This window comes from Boleophthalmus pectinirostris, unplaced genomic scaffold, assembly GCF_026225935.1.
Source record: "Boleophthalmus pectinirostris isolate CB_2022bp ecotype Guang Dong unplaced genomic scaffold, ASM2622593v1 HiC_scaffold_1, whole genome shotgun sequence".
NCBI lineage: Eukaryota > Metazoa > Chordata > Actinopteri > Gobiiformes > Gobiidae > Boleophthalmus > Boleophthalmus pectinirostris.
In genome coordinates this window covers 24,450,708-24,467,137 of record NW_026570970.1, presented here as the reverse complement: position 1 = coordinate 24,467,137, position 16,430 = coordinate 24,450,708, and positions in this window count along the sequence as shown.

The window sequence follows — 16,430 nt, the reverse complement described above, 5'->3', positions numbered from 1 at the left end:
TGCCTGGAATTAATTATTTTTTTTTTTTTTACTTTTTATACTTGTAATCTGTGAGTGTGTGAGACTGATAAAATAAAAAAGAGAGGTTCAATTGCATGACGGGGAAATTCTAATTATTTTAAACAAAACATACAAAAGCATAATGGACTGTTCCACCTCTACATTTTGTGAACTGCTTTTGTACATCATCTGTAAAATTGAAAAGGAAAAATTTTCACTCAAATGTCTTTCTGAAGATAATGGACATCAGTGGTACTGGAGGTGCTAAAACATTAAATGCATCATGGCCTTGAAAATCTATTAAACTTTGCTAAAAACATTTGAACGATGAAAGAATAAAATGGTACCTGTCTGGGTTTTGACTGTGCGTGCTCTGGTTTTAGTGAGGTGCAGATTGGTCGGTGCAGCGTGTGAGCCCTGCCATCACATCGCTGTGTTCACTCATCAACACCTAAAAGACATACAGAGAGAACAGGGCTGAGAAAGGGGACCTTTAAGGGTGTTAACAACCAAAACATCAATACACTGTTACAACCAACTACTACTTTTACACTATAGAAAACGTAGAGGGCTGAACATGTGATACAATACTACAAAGGACAAAAATGGTTTCTTTTCTGTTCACTATCAATGTACTTGTAAATGGTCATATTTTTATATATAATTTTAGATTTAGATCAAGGAAGCACTCTCCCATTCACACACACATTCAGTCAATGTACGCAGACACTGGCACAACGACAGCATTCAAGTGTGGGAGCTGGAATCACACTGCCAACTGTATGAGCTTTAGTAATTTCTGGACTATAATATCTCAGATAGAATACAATTAACATGTTTTGGAAAGTGAAAGTGAGTGAAGTGAAAAAAAAAAAATGAATAAAAAACAAAAACATGGACACAACAAACCTTCTCAGGACATGTTCTCAACGTTTTCAGATTTTAGAATATGATAATAATACTCCCAGATGGGGCGCAAGAGCCAGTTTTTCATATTGATTCAAATGTACTTTCCTGAGAGACATCCATGCAGTAAAGGCACAATATTGAACCTGTAGGTGGTGGTTGGAGGGGGCCGATGGCACAGACTTTCACGCTTGCTTCTGTCAGTCTGTCCCAAGGCAGCTGTGTTTATAATAGTAGCTTGCCAGCACTGAGTACTCACTGTATTACAACAAAAATCTGCATTTTAACAGTATTAATTTCAGCTACACCTCCATCTGTATGAAATATTATTGGTCTACAGAATGTTGTGTTGTCACGTGAAACCCAGCAACTGCAGAGGTAAATGTAGCCTATGTTCTCCCTCCAAACCCTTAAAAAGTGGTTAAATTGGACCACACTAGAGATGTATCCACGCAGAACCAGAGCTCCTCTTCACAATGCTGGAGCAGAGCCAGACAGTAACAGGTTCAGGACAGGAGCCTCTTCCCAGGAGGTGTGTGTTTTGTGTTCACTGCAAATTGAATATCAACAACTCACTCCAAACACAAGAGCTGAGATGTCGTGGAGAAGTGAAGGGCAAAGTGGTTGTCAGTAGTAAATCAAGACTTCATTAAAGATATGTGTTTGTTGTCTAAGAGCTGCAGCTGCACACCATCTTTCATAGCATGTTGACAATGATGAATGGAGATGGTGAAGGCACACTATTCCTAACTCTAACTCTCATTTTCTATAAATATTTAGACCAGTTGAGTCACAAGTTATGCAATATGTTACGCGTTTTCCATAGAACAATGACATATACACTGGCTCCAGAGAAAACAATAACAGATTTTTTTCTTTATACAATAGAATATATATTTTTAAAGGTGCATTGTGTAACTTTTCTGGTGGAGGGTCTGGCATCTGATTTGTTTTTCCATACAGATGTTTTTGCTTTGCCTGAAATTTTCCACAATAGTGTTAGACTTATCTATCTTGCATTTATTCAATTCCAAGTGTTTTTATTGCTTAAAAAACATGAGCAGGGTTGCCTCTCCATAGATCTGACGAGCAACTTGGCTTGATGGTGTTATTTTTTTTTGTCTCCATTGATATGTTTAATGCAATTCTGGACAAAGCAACAACATCTCCACGGAGATGAGGACGTAACAGACCCTCCACCAGAAAAGTTACACAGGGCACCTTTAACACAAAATAAAAGACTGCTTTAGGGGTGGGCAATAAAGCAGAAATTTTCATTCAATATCCTATTTGTAGCATTTTTAGACTTAATTAGATTTTTTTGTATGAACAAGATAATGTTACAATTTTGCATATCTTCTGAATCACAACATTCACTACAACATTCACATATTAACAGTAATTTGATATAACGTATTGATACCTGTTCAAATCAAGTTTTCATTTTCAACATTTTTCTGAGCCACAAACAAAAATTCCAATTGTTACATTTGGTGGTTGATGATCCCATTGCTACATGGATCTTTAGTAAAACAATAGTAGAGAGTCATGTTTAACTCCCTATGGTGCTATTAGACCTATATTGTATTTTTGAGCCATGACATTATATTAACCCTTACCATTTAAATAATGTGTTCACTTCTGACCATAAACGCCCCTATGCTATATACAAAATCAATACAGACACAAATGCAGTTATCAATGCATTAATCCATGGGGGTCACTGAATTGACATGTCCAGATATGACCATCACCGAGGCTCTTCTCCACGCTACCATTTCCTGAAGACTGAAGAGTGGGAACTGTTGCTATAGAAACACAGGAGTACAGTTAGTTAATGTGGTTATGAGGCAGAGGCAGCCAAACTCATGTGCAGGGACTAACTAGATCCCCCCTGTGCGGGACCAGGGCTAAGCCAGAGGGTATAGGCATTTGAGGTGCTGTCGACCTGAACAAAAGCTTTTTATACACAATTAGGGCATTATAATTGTTCTCCGTGCAGTTTGCAGATAAGCACACTTACAATGAGACAGACTTAAATCCTCAGGATATAGGACAATATATTCTATTGGCTGGATTGACTCCCTGGTTGAACCAAGCTCTGTCATTATGTCCTTAGGCAAGACACTTCACCCATCTTGTAGCATGAAAGTGGTGTGAGTCTTGTTAATGGTCAGGTGGTCAAGATAGGCAGGCTTGCTTCCCTCAGTCTACTGGGGCAGCTGCGGCTACAATAGTATGTTACCATCATCAAGTGTGGAGTGAATGAATAATGCACTGTAAAGAGCTTTGGGTGTCTTGAAAGGCACTATATCCAATGTAACTTCAGTCCTCCAGAAGGTGGCACAGCAATAAATGTGGCTACACCACTATTGATTGATTCATTCATTCATTGTTATTTCGAGTTTGTGCCAAGAGAGAAACAATAATCATGTATACTACATATACATTGTAAACAACAGACAACAGACTATCTTAGAGGCTTGCAGTGGATGCTGAAAAATCACTTCTATACATTTTTTTATTGCTTTTTTTTTTTTCTTTTTTTTTTTAAGGTGGAGAAGTGAACTATATCGGCACTAACTGAGTTTATAGTAATTCTGCGATGATCAGATTCTGGCTCTATAGATTGGCCCAACGATTAAGTGTACCTCAACCTTATAAATCAGCAGAATGGTTCCTCAAAGTTTCTGAAACCCATTATTAGAATGGGTGGTGGTGGACATCTTGATTCGTTGATGGGACCTGGATTTGTTTGAAGTGTGTGCTCATCAGTGGGCACATTTACATCGCTAGTAAAAATCAACTAGAATTTTAATAACAGTTAAGGTACACTTCAGGAAATGTACACATGGAAATTTGTCCTCTGCATTTGGCCCACTCAATTAGATAACATTTTTGGTGTGAGGTTACATGTTCATGTAAAGAATCTGATCATCAAAACACCAGGAGAGTGTTAATTAGAGGATTTTTGTTGGGTGGATATTCAGAGAGAAACCAGATTACTGTGTACATGACAATCATTCTACAGGAATCAGATTTGATGATGACATTTTTGAGTGCTTTTAAACATAGCCAGTGTCTGTCTCTACTCGGACTGTTTTCTGATATCTGATATGACGAATGTCCAAATGTCCTAAAACTGTTAGCTCATGTACAGTTCTAGTTCGCCGCATGCAGTCACAGATGATACAGTGTATTGAAATGCAAATGTTGTGTAGTGTGTAATAAGCAGAGGCTATAAATGGTTTCTGTCTCTGACCATAATCGCTACATAACTCCTCCTGGGGGCGGTTTTCAAATAGGAATCAACCACAGGACCAGTGCAGTGCTATATTGTATTTCGTAACAGATGTTATCACAATATGAACACCTTTGTGAGGTTAGGTCTCCAGGGGCTGGAGCTGTGGCACTTGAGACAGTTATATGCTACACTGAAAATTTTATATTCTGTCATATTTATGGTTAAGACCTGTCAAATATAGGCTTCTTGTAAACAGAGGTTTGTAAGTATATGCTGTAATAATAAAACAATTACAAGTTGTTTGAGGAAAATGTTACTGTCCTAAAAACATGAATAACAGAACTATAGTTCATTTTAAACTGATTGCAGTGGTCCAAAGGTATTTCCCACTTATCTAATGCATTCCAAGCATTCTAATTATCCGCATCTTCCAGAAACCAAAGCATAGGTTTGTAGTGACAGTAAAGCTAAGTAAGATAACAAAAACAAAAAACTGGCATGTGCACTTTCTGTAACATAAAAAAAAAAAAGTTTTAATTAGATGCAGACTGTACACAGGAAACTTAGTTTCACCTCAAGAGCTGCTTATACTTTACTGGGACAAAAACTACATTTCAAATCTATAAATCCATGGGAAAAATCGGGTGTAAGGTCTTTAAAGACATATTGTGTTTGAGTCTCCCATATAGTCATAATCTAAAATTGTAATATTGATCTAAAACAACGTAATAAAAGAAACAAGTCCACTGAAATCCATGTTAGAAAACTGCAGTGCCCAGTGAAAGCTGACATCGATGTAAACATCATCACAAACACCTATGGATAGCAATTATATTTTTTTTCAATTGTACAAAAATGGCTACATGACACTAAGAAATCCTACATGTATCACTGATTAAGAAAAGAAAATCATCCAGTTAAAAAACAAAAGCCAAACCAATATGCTAATTAGCTCTTTGTCTAAGAATTTCTGGTAAATTTAAAGTCAAACAGAGAGAACATTAGTCAATATTTTTCACAAGTAATTAACTTTCAGTCTCCTGATTTCTGTTCCCTTTCCTCCCTCTGTGTCATAGTATGAATATAAGCTCCAGCACTGAGATTGATTTTTTGAGCTTGCAATGATAAAATGACTTTGTAAAGTTGATACTCAAATACCTGGATGTAGCTGACATGTTGTTATAAAGTCAGGGGTACACTTCATTACATTGCCTTTGTACCGAATCACATTTGAAATAGAAACCCTTTCACTCCGTTTCTGGGGCAAATGGCTACACTCCAATAAAAGGAGGCAATGAGGACTATTTAGTTTCTTCACAGGACTAACTTAAATAAAATTGCTTCCCTTTGCATTTCAAGGCTAGAATACATATCAGAAATAGGTTCAATACAGCACTTAAAATGCAAATAAGTGTTTCTCTGGACAGATGCATGGCAATTATCACTATTTTTCAGTTGCTGGCTGTCTTGGTTTATATTATGTGAAACTAACTTCCTCTCAGATCTTCAAACATTTTATAAGTTGATGTTCAAATATATATTCACTAGGATATAAAAAATACATTGTAGACAATGGAACACACCAATGAAAATAAATATATATTGGATGTACTGTTATAGGTAATGGGTATAGTGTCTTGCTCATAAACACAAAAACAGTGTATACTGGGTGACTCAGACATGCAGTGTACAGTGCAGAGCATGTCCTTTCTAATCTTCAACTCCACTATGTCCAATAGGTTATGATTATGTAACGGAATTGGATTATGTCATATGTCATTTCAGATGGATGGGGCAAGAGTATTTAACTATATGAGCAAGACTAGGCAAATGTATTTATATAGCACAATTCATACGCGAAGTAACTCAAAGTGCTTTACAGATAAAGAAAGACATTAAAATAAGATAAAAAAAAAAAAACATAAATAATCATCATAAAATGAACATCAAAAGAGAAGAGTAAAGAATGAAAAATTTCTCAGTCATATTCACAGCTAATAAGAGCCTGAATTTAAAACATTGTCAAAGTAGGACCTGTGTCACATCTTCAAGAAGACGTTTTAGCTGCATAAAACTGAAACGCTGATTTCATGATGTACTTCCTGGGTTTTTTTTAAAGGTCAGCCTCTCAGACTGACCACGCCTCCTGTCATCCGGTGTTCTCTGGAGGAGGGTGTCCCAGGTGTGTGAAAGGAGGAAGGTTCCATCATCACGGTTAATGCTGTCCGTGCCCTGTTTCTTGATTTCAATGGCCTCCCTGATCCAGTGTTTGAACTTGTTCTCCAATCCAATGATCCAATAACCAATGATGTTTTTTTTCTTGTACAGTGGTCTGATATGGCAGATTTTCCTGCCCAGCTTAAAACAGGAGGCATGGTCAGTCTGAGCGACCTGCCAGGTCCGTCAGGCTGACCACGCCTACAGGAAGTAACAACAGCTGATACACCACACGTCACCACCAACACCGGTGACAGTTCTGAAGATGGCTTGCAGTTTGCAGCTGAAACATGTCAACAAGGTAAATACACCACCTATTACATTGTCTTTAAAATAACCCAAGAATTTAATGTACATAAAACAAAATGAACATTTTTGTATTAGCTGATTCCCCATGTTCACTCCTGGCTCTGGAAACCACCAGCACACGGGGGATTCACTGTTTTGAAAGAAATAACCAAATTTATGAACAGGGATTGACTCCACAAACATGCCATAATAATCTTTGGGATTTAAATCCTTTTTTTACACTTCTTTCAACGCACATGAATCACATCTTTGAGGTTGAATGTCACTTTTGGGTTGTTTTTATGCTGACAGAAGAGACAATTAACTCTGTGCCAGTTTTTTAATTTTTTTTTTTCATGTGTATTAGCCCAGTAATTTCAGAGGTATTAACCGTAAACTGATCAAAACATTGTTATTTTATACGGCAAATCCCGCTATAGAATTGTGTCCTGTCCTCCAGCTCAGTTTTAAAGGGATCCCAGAATGTCATGTGAACGTAATTTGTTGTCAGTGTATTACTATAGCAACTAAAGATTAGTGATTCTAGGAACTTTAAATAGTATCTAGACATATACACTAAACAGAATATGCATGACAACTTTAATGCTCACAACATTTAATAAAGGAACTGTTTAATGATTTAATAAAGGATTTTTTTTCTTTTTTTTATGTTTTTAAATCTCATAAACTTGACCATTCTTTATCACTAGATAGGACATAAACCTGTTCAACTCAAATATAGCTTTTACTGGTAACAATTATGAGCATGAGAATGAGTCTATCCTTTGGGTTGTCAGTTTCAGTGCTGAAATCCAGTTGGTTTAAAACTAAAATTCCTCTCTCTGATCTCAAACCTCACTACCTAGAGACCAGCCCGTGCAGACAATCATGAAATAGTGCTAGTGCAGCCTCTGTAGCTCAAAGAGTGAACTCTGGAGGTTCTGAGCTTTCACTTGAGGCATGGCCTTTCAATTTACTGCAAAAAACTTGTATGTGGCATCTATGTGCAGGTTTAAGCACTGGCAACACAAGTTTTGTTGTGATTGTAATACCTGTTTAAAAACAGAGTGCAGGATTCATATTGTTCTTTTAAAGTAACAACTTAAACTTCGAGGAGGAGGGACAGGGTTTGGTGTACTAAAGAGGGCATGAGAGGTGGGGTCTGGCGTTAAAAGTAACATTGTCAGGTATCGACACTTTAACCTCCACTCCTTCAGCTAGATGTTTGTGTCAGAAACATCTGGCTTTTGTGAGGGTGCTACAGTGTGATGTCTCATAGAACTTGCAGTGGCCACTGGAGGCAACACATACATATGCATATGCACACATACATATTTTGACTGCTTTTCATCAGAATACTGCAAACTGATCTAATTTACACTAAAATTCCCAAAACAGCACACTAAACACTAAACAAAGCTATTAAAACGCCATGTACACAGTTTAGCAGCAAAGTTAATTTCATTTTTTAATAATTCATAAATAATTGTAACATAGAAAAGTTCAATCATTTATTCTTCACTTTGTGCTACACTGTGTTAAAATGCAAATGAGATTCCACAGAGAGACACATGATAATTACAGCCGTACATCTGTTGAGCTCCGACACTCTAACCATGCATTCTCAGCTTAGCATGGGAAAAGCATCTGAATGTGAATGGTGCCATAACATACAGTCATATACAGTACGCTCCTGCAAGACTGAAAAGACCTGCTGTTATGATTGACAGCATATGTTTACCATGTCAACCTCCTCATTACATTGTATTTGTCAGATATGCAGTTTCAATAGCTTTAATCCTGGGTACAGAACAATCAGACCCATTACATGGGCTATTATGTTAACTATTTACCTGCTGAGAATCAAACATCTGGTAACAATGGTTCATATATTGTACCGTGAGCTGTATAGAGTCACAAATATGCTCTATGCAAACCCTACGGAAAAAAAAAAAAAACTTTGGAGAAGCCACAAAGCAAGCAGAGGACAAAACAGAGACCAGTGTTGTCCATGTCTGATCAATAAATAATGAAGGGAAGCTAGAAAAGAATATGCTGAAAGTTTGAGGTATCAAAAATTTAACTTTGCTAGGACATTCACTCGGGCAATACTGCACAAGTCAGAGAGAGATGCAATAATGTGAAATGTGTCTGCCAGGCATTATTTTAGGTTCTTAAATCATATTTCATGATACAAATGTTAGGGGGTTGTTGCACCAACCTAGATACTTATACAACTATGCTAATGGCTATGTCTATTTAGTACATGTCCTAACCAGAGACTGTATAAAGAAATGGACTAACTGAGTGTGACGTGACCTATAGCGTTCAGCTCCAATCAAATGAAGCTCATGATGCTATGCAGTTATGGGTCCACATTAGGAATAGCAATTTATTTATGTACAAAAGTGGAGTTAATATGATTGATTGAGACTCAGGAGAAGGACCACGTCTCAGTCTCCTCCTGCTCCTCTCTAGCAAACCACAGCTCAACCACATCTTCACTTCTTCACTTACCCACAATCCTTATTTATACAGGACTATCCTGAGAACACCATCTGTTTCCATTCTCTCAACCCCCTCCCACCCCGTCTCTTGTCCATCCTTTACCTGAAGACATCATCTACAAAGGAAGGGGGGGGTCCTGAATCGGCTCGACTGACCACCTGAGACAGAGCCCCCATCGAGAGTCTCCTCCCAGCCATCACATCTATCCATTGTCACTAAATATCTTTATCATATTCCATTGTTGTAGCGTGGTCCTTGCTAGAGAATAGCGAAAATAAAAACACCAGGATCATATAACGCAAGTTAATATGAACATTTTAAGACCAATATGACGAGGCTCACAGCAGCAGTTACAGAGAGAGGGGTCATAATTTTCCTATGTAAAGTCAATTGGTCGAAGTAGCCAGAAGTGCCCCCAAAAGACTTTTTATTTGGAATTCAGCAGTGGGTTAGCTATGTCCTAATTGTAACAAATACTGGTAACAACTGAGACAACAATTTATTCACTTACGTCATCTGGCTCAGGAATCTAACCAACAAACCACAAGAAAAGATCTTGCAGGACCAAAATAATAGATTGCTTGTCCCTGTGGAAATCAATCCTGTGACTTCACCTTTTTCCCTGTGTTTTTGCCATCAATCTGTAACCAATACAGACTGTCTGTGTAATCCCTCAGTTGTTCAAGTAGGGTCTATAGCAAAAGAAGAGTAAATATGTTGTGCCACTTATCAAGGCTGCTTCTTCAGTTCTACAAAGCAAACAACATGGCTAATCACGATGCTAATAGCTGCAAGATGACTTATTGGGTCATGAACTATTATGCAAAATATGACTCAGGTGACAGATCGGTTGAGCTGATCAGTTTGAATCTGCACAACTTTTGGTGTGAAACCGAAAACATACATGTTCCAACTTGCGATAACCAAGTGACAAAAACTGCACAATGGTTTAGCCAAAAACTATTGTATTAGCATCAAAGAATGTCAAATGGCTGCTGTGATTGGCTAAAACTCTGCTAGTCTCTCTTCTTTGTGAACAACCAAAGTCATTCCAGATTTATAATTATAAGTCAATTCAGAGGGCTATTTAGCAAATAATTTAGTTCTTCAGATTTGTGTCTTATTGTTCATGGTGATACCACATTAGTGCTACAGACCAGCTGCAGTTGGATAAAAATGAAACATTATGGAAACATGGTGGAATTTTTTATTTTATTTATATATTTTTTTGGAACTACACTCAATAAATGTAGCTTACAGCAGAATCTAAGAGTACAGATTTCCCTGTGCAAGTTGTAAAACATGTCTAATGCCAATGTTCATTTAAGGCTGTTCCTAAAATGTAGACCAACAAAATGGTTACAGTGTATTTTGTAGTGAGTAGCAATTGAGTTTTATAGCGCCATTGTAAAACCTATGAGAGCTGTACAGAATCAACAGCATCATTTGTTAAGGCAGTAATAGCCATTGTCCCCATCATGATGTCTCAGCGGACTACGATGCTGTATGCAGTCTCCAGATAACTCAGACTGACGAATCTCAAAGTCACCGTTTCACATTTGAAGAGCAGATCATAGATTAGTCTATCCACTGTGTGGATCACAGAAGCACATCTCAGTGCACACACATATATACGCAAACATACACACAGGCTGTCCCCATAAGACACTTTGTCCCAGGGAGGACACTGAGCTGTGGGTTTGTTGTGAGGGTTGTGTTTGAGTTTGTGAGTAAGACAGTTCAATATGTGCTTACTAAAGTCCCCTACAAACATGCATTGCCTGCTCAGATGCAGGGTGCTATTTGTACCCAGTCACACCGACCTGTACGTGACTCTTCCAGGCCCCTAGTGCTAAGTAGGTGACATTATACAGTGCACTGTGCATAAGGCTCAGTTTTTTTCTTTTCTTTATTTATTTAAGGTGTGCGTTTGATACTGAGGAAAATATCGGCATTTACATTGCTGAGAGTGTGAAAATCAAGTTTCTTTTTTCTGATAGCTTTCAGTTGTTAGCTGCTGTGCTAATACCTGTTGTGTATGTGCATCATAGACTGTATAAAAAAGTGGACTAAGCACGTGTGGCGTCACCCATAGCTTTTGGCGCTACTCAAATGAAGCTTGAGATGCTAACGGTTACAATTTGGACCCAGGCTCTAATTATGAATATGCCTTTTTTAACGGACAAAATAGCAAAATGAAAATGTCAGGGTTGATATAACATTTTAAAACCAAAATGACAAGACTCGCCTTTCACTGTTGCAGTTACAGAGAAAATGTGGCGGCTAGCACGTTAGCTATGTCCATTTATATATACAGTCTGTGATGTGCATTATGTAAAGTAAGGAAGTACCACAGACTTTAAAGGGCCCATCACCTTGTGATGTCATTTGTTATTTGGAGATATAGACAAACTAATAATAAAGGGTTACTTAAAGGTGCATTGTGCAAATTTTCCAGTGGAGGGTCCATCATATACTTGTCTCCATGGTGATGTTATTGCTTTGCCTGGAATGTTCCATGGTATGACATCAAACATATCCCTCTAGCATTTATTTCATTACAGATGTTTCTGTAGCTTAGAAATACAATAATTCTCTATGTGAATAAGGTTGCCTCCCCACAGATCTGACCTATAATATAGCCTATAGTTGTCTCCCTTGAGATAGGTAGGTTTGATCTGCACCATGTAACACTGTCGACAAAGCAATTACATCTTCATGAAGCAGACCACTGACCCTCCACCAGAAAAGCTGCACCTTTAAACATGTTAAAGAAAATAACACGTTTTTGATGAGGCAACAACATTATAGCATGTCTTAAAGTTCACAAGAATCCATTTTGTGTAACTTAAATGGTAAATCGTCACATTTATATAGCGCTTTTCTACCTTTCAAGGCTCCTAAAGCTCTTTATAGCAAGGACCACTCATTCATAGGCAAGTGTACGCGAGGTGGGTTAATGGTCTTGCCAAAGGGCATAATGAAAGTATTCATCTGTGACAGCTGGATTTGAACTTCAAACCTTTGAATCAGGACATCACTCTTTATCACAAACAAATGGTTCTTACATTGTTTTGATTCCAAGTCACACAAAAAGCACCAGAGCAATCTCAACCTAAACTAAATAATACTCAATTGTGTCTTGTTTCATTTGACATGTTGTCATTAGAAATAGTTGACACTTCTTTAATTAAATTGTAGGTATCAGAATAGACCCACAGACAAGCAATATGAAAAAAATCAAGATTTATTGCACACTTAATTACAACAATCAAGGTTAATTATAGCATGCTGTGATTATTATTAGCCAAAGATAACAAGATAATGTCAATATTGCCCGTCATTGTGTGCTAATCTACAGAGATGTATTTTGATTGCACCCATGTTTTTAACTTGAGCCATCTGCTTTACAAAGAAAATCGATCAACACCTCAAAAAAATATCTTATTTGACCACACCACAGGAGCATCCAGAGGAGCAGCCCCACCCCAATATATTCCAAATATTGAACCACAGTGAGTCGTGATAATGTTACACCAACATGAATGGATCACAGGATTTAGACCATAGACTGAAAAGGAACGAGGTGCCAGGCTGTGTGGTCAACCATGAACTGACGATTGGCCTTTGAGGAAGGCTGAATAAAATGGAAGCCAGAGCAAATTACCATATTTGGATCAAATACAAACATGTTATCTTAAGAATGAGCCTGCAGTCTGTGAAGCTAATGAAGGTAAGTCAAGCATTCCTCATGTTTGTGCATCTGGATAAACACAAACAAAGGCCCATCGTTCGTGCTTATACTCTTAATTAAGAAAGGTAATGAATCACATTGTACGTTAAATTAAAGAAAAAAATATATATTTAAAATATATATAAAGACATCTAAATTATCAGCCTTGTTGCACAGTTTAAAGGTCGTGTTCTAATGTAGTTTCCTTTGTGTTTTGTTCCATTCATGTTTAACACAGAATCTGCATATTTAGGCTGAGTTCTTCTCTCAAACAGAAAACAACCTGTTCCACCTTGTGATGTCATGTGGTAATAAAGTGCTCCACTATGATTTTAAACTCCATACACCTTCAGCAGAAAAGTTTGGATAATTTCAGCCCTGGAATTGCCAGAACTAAAGGAGCTGTTAACTTGCAAACAACCACAAGAGTCTCACAAGAGTCAGTTTTGTGCAATATAGGAACTTTAAATATTGTGCAACTGCATCCATAAAGCACTTTCACAGTTTGACATAGCAGTTTAACCATTAATACCCAATAATAAAATTTATAAAAATAAATTCTGAAAAATTATTTTGCAAAAAACAAAACAAAAAATAGCTCAAATGTTGGTTAACATGCTCTTCTGACCAAAACACGAATCACAATGAATGTTAAATCATGCAACAAACTATCATTTAAATAAAAAATCTCTTAGCAACCCAGATTTTCTCTTTTTTAATGATAACTAAAAGCTCTCACCCACAGACACAACAAAACACCAGCTCATATGAACAAAGGTAAGACTTTGTTATTAAAAAGAGCCTGAATCTGTCTGCGCGCAATTTAAAAGTGAATAATCGTAACGAAAACTTGATTTACCCCAAGGAAGAATGCATAATATTTTGAAAGCACAACATAAAAATACTCCAAACCAAAGATGTTTTCTGAATAATAGAATCAGACATCCCTGTTATTTAAAATGACTCTAAATAATAAGTAGGCACACCACAATGACTACACATAAAATGCATTTCCTTGGTATTGTAGTGTAGTGGGAGTCACAGAGCAGAGCAGCACTGGTTATGAATGACAAATGAGTTTTATCTCCACAGTCTGAAACTGTCTCTTACCAACAAGAACGGAGAAGGAGCCTAACCAAAGCAGTTTCAAGTCACAGTGTGTAAGTATTATCATGAAACTGGTCTCGTGTAGACTAGTTCATTTTGCATGTATTGTTTAAAGCCAGGTGTCCGCTGCTAATTTTGGCAGTCTGTGATAAAAGATTACACATTGTGGGGAAAATCTTGTGTCATGATTCTAAAATGCGGATCATAGGTGAGACAGAGACAGAAGATTAAACTTCCAAACAATTTACGATTTTAAATTCCTCACATCTTGCAGTGTGATATTAATAAATCTTAAAAGACAAACTGTGCAGTGGACACCAGGCTTAAAGCTGCGTTTAAGTTCTCTTGACTTGTCAGATTGTTGAGTTGTTTATTTTCCACCAGATGTATGAAATATAATGGTCTGGGGCAATTTAATGGACAAATACAGGAACAGAAGGCACAAAGGATTAGTTAGATTAGTTAGAATTATTTATGGTTATACAATGTTAAAAGAGCATAGCAAGTTTCATCTTTTTAAGTTAAAGGTCCACTGTGTAACATTTCTGCCTGCCTTTGTTCTGTAGGTAAGTTTGATGTTTTACACCATGTAGTAATCAAACTTACCTATTCACCAGGCCAATTCCATATTTTCAAGGTAACTGTAATAGAATACATGCAAGATATATATGTTTAAAGCCTTACTGTTCAACATTCTTGCCACAGCAATATCATCTCCATGACAACAAGCAGGTGGCGGACCATCTACTGCAAAAGTTACATAGTGCGACTTTAATTTTGTACACTTTGGTTAGAATTCTTTTGAGGTTTTTGAAAGCACAGGGAAATTTATTTATGATAACTAATTTGTTATCATCATTTTATTGTGGATGAAATAAAACCGTAATAAACACATACACAGTTCAAGATAAATTTGGTTGGCAATGTCTGCTCTCTGTTCATTTGTGTACACTTTACACAGTATATTTACTGTTGTATTGTGGTTTCACCTGTCATGTGCAGATGAACATTTCTCATAAAAAAGGCTCTCACTTCCTGGGCCGTGCATATTGAGTTTGCCTGTCAGTTTAACTGTGTTAACACACCGCACCAGAGTCAACATGCAGCTGCAGAAGCCCATATCAAGACTTTAATATGATTGCACACGTTTATATGGACACATCAATCAGCCTCTGTATGAGATGGAGCCTGTGCATTCTATATAACACTCATATAGGCTCAGCAAATTCACTTTATAATTTATTTACTGGGATTTCTGAGTGAAGCCTGCATGTTCTCCTTGTGTTACTCTAGGTCCTGCTTCTTTTTAATTTGTTGCACAGAAAGGCATGCAGAAAGGCATATAGAGGTGCTGTATCTGAAAAGAAGTATTAGTTCATTTGAAAGTTTGAACATTGAGAGTTAGAGTTACTGCTCACTTTCCTAACACACTAATTATTCACCACAAGTTTATAAGTGCGGGTGCTAATAGCTCCCTTCCTGGTTCTCCGACAATAAACACTTAATTAGAGGCAGACAGCACACACCGCTCTTATTTTGACCCTTGAGCTGCTTTCACAACATACTTTACACTCCCACTGGAAATAATTGTATTTTGCCAAAATCCAGATACTACTGTGGAACCCTCTAAAAAATCATCAACAACTGAATGAATCAAGCTATGGTGAGGTTTCAAAATCATGGATTAGGTTAAATCAAACGTGTTTAATGCCACACTGTGGAACATCCCTGTTAATCTCCATGGAGACAAACTTGCACCAGAAAAGCTACATAGTACAAATCACCTTAGAAATCATTAGAGTTTTAAATGCCAGAAGGGCAGAAATAGATTATACCAGGGAGGGCATCTGGCTTTAGACCTGAAGATATAAATCATATATTCAGATAAAACGACAACAAAAAACAAATATTTCTTACAGGTTGTTGAAAATAAAGTACCAGACATTAGTTGAAAGTGGTGATAGAATACACGCGCCGTATATGACTGTTTATTCCGAGCAGAGGTTAAAGAGAAGCTACCATTTACACGATAATGAGAATGTTTATTTAAATATTTCCCTGTGCGCTGCTGTAGCTGTGTAGATATCATTAGCGCCTGCCTGCTAGTTAAGTGTTACAGTGATTAGGAATTTTAATCGGGCGATCAAAGCACAAACGTGTGTTGTTAAGTAGTAAATGAGCAGAACTGTCTCTTTACGTCCTGATTTGAAAATGCACCCTGCAATGTTAGACTGGATTTCATTTCTATTTTTTCTAGGATTCACTTAAAGGTCCTATATAATGCAATATTTAATCATGTGAGCTTTAAGGCAAGTTATAATGTTGCTACCTCATCAAAAATATACCTGGAGTTGTTTCATTCACACATGTTTGAGGAATCTTTTACTATTAGTCTGTCTACATCTCCAAAACTCAAAATGCTCTGTT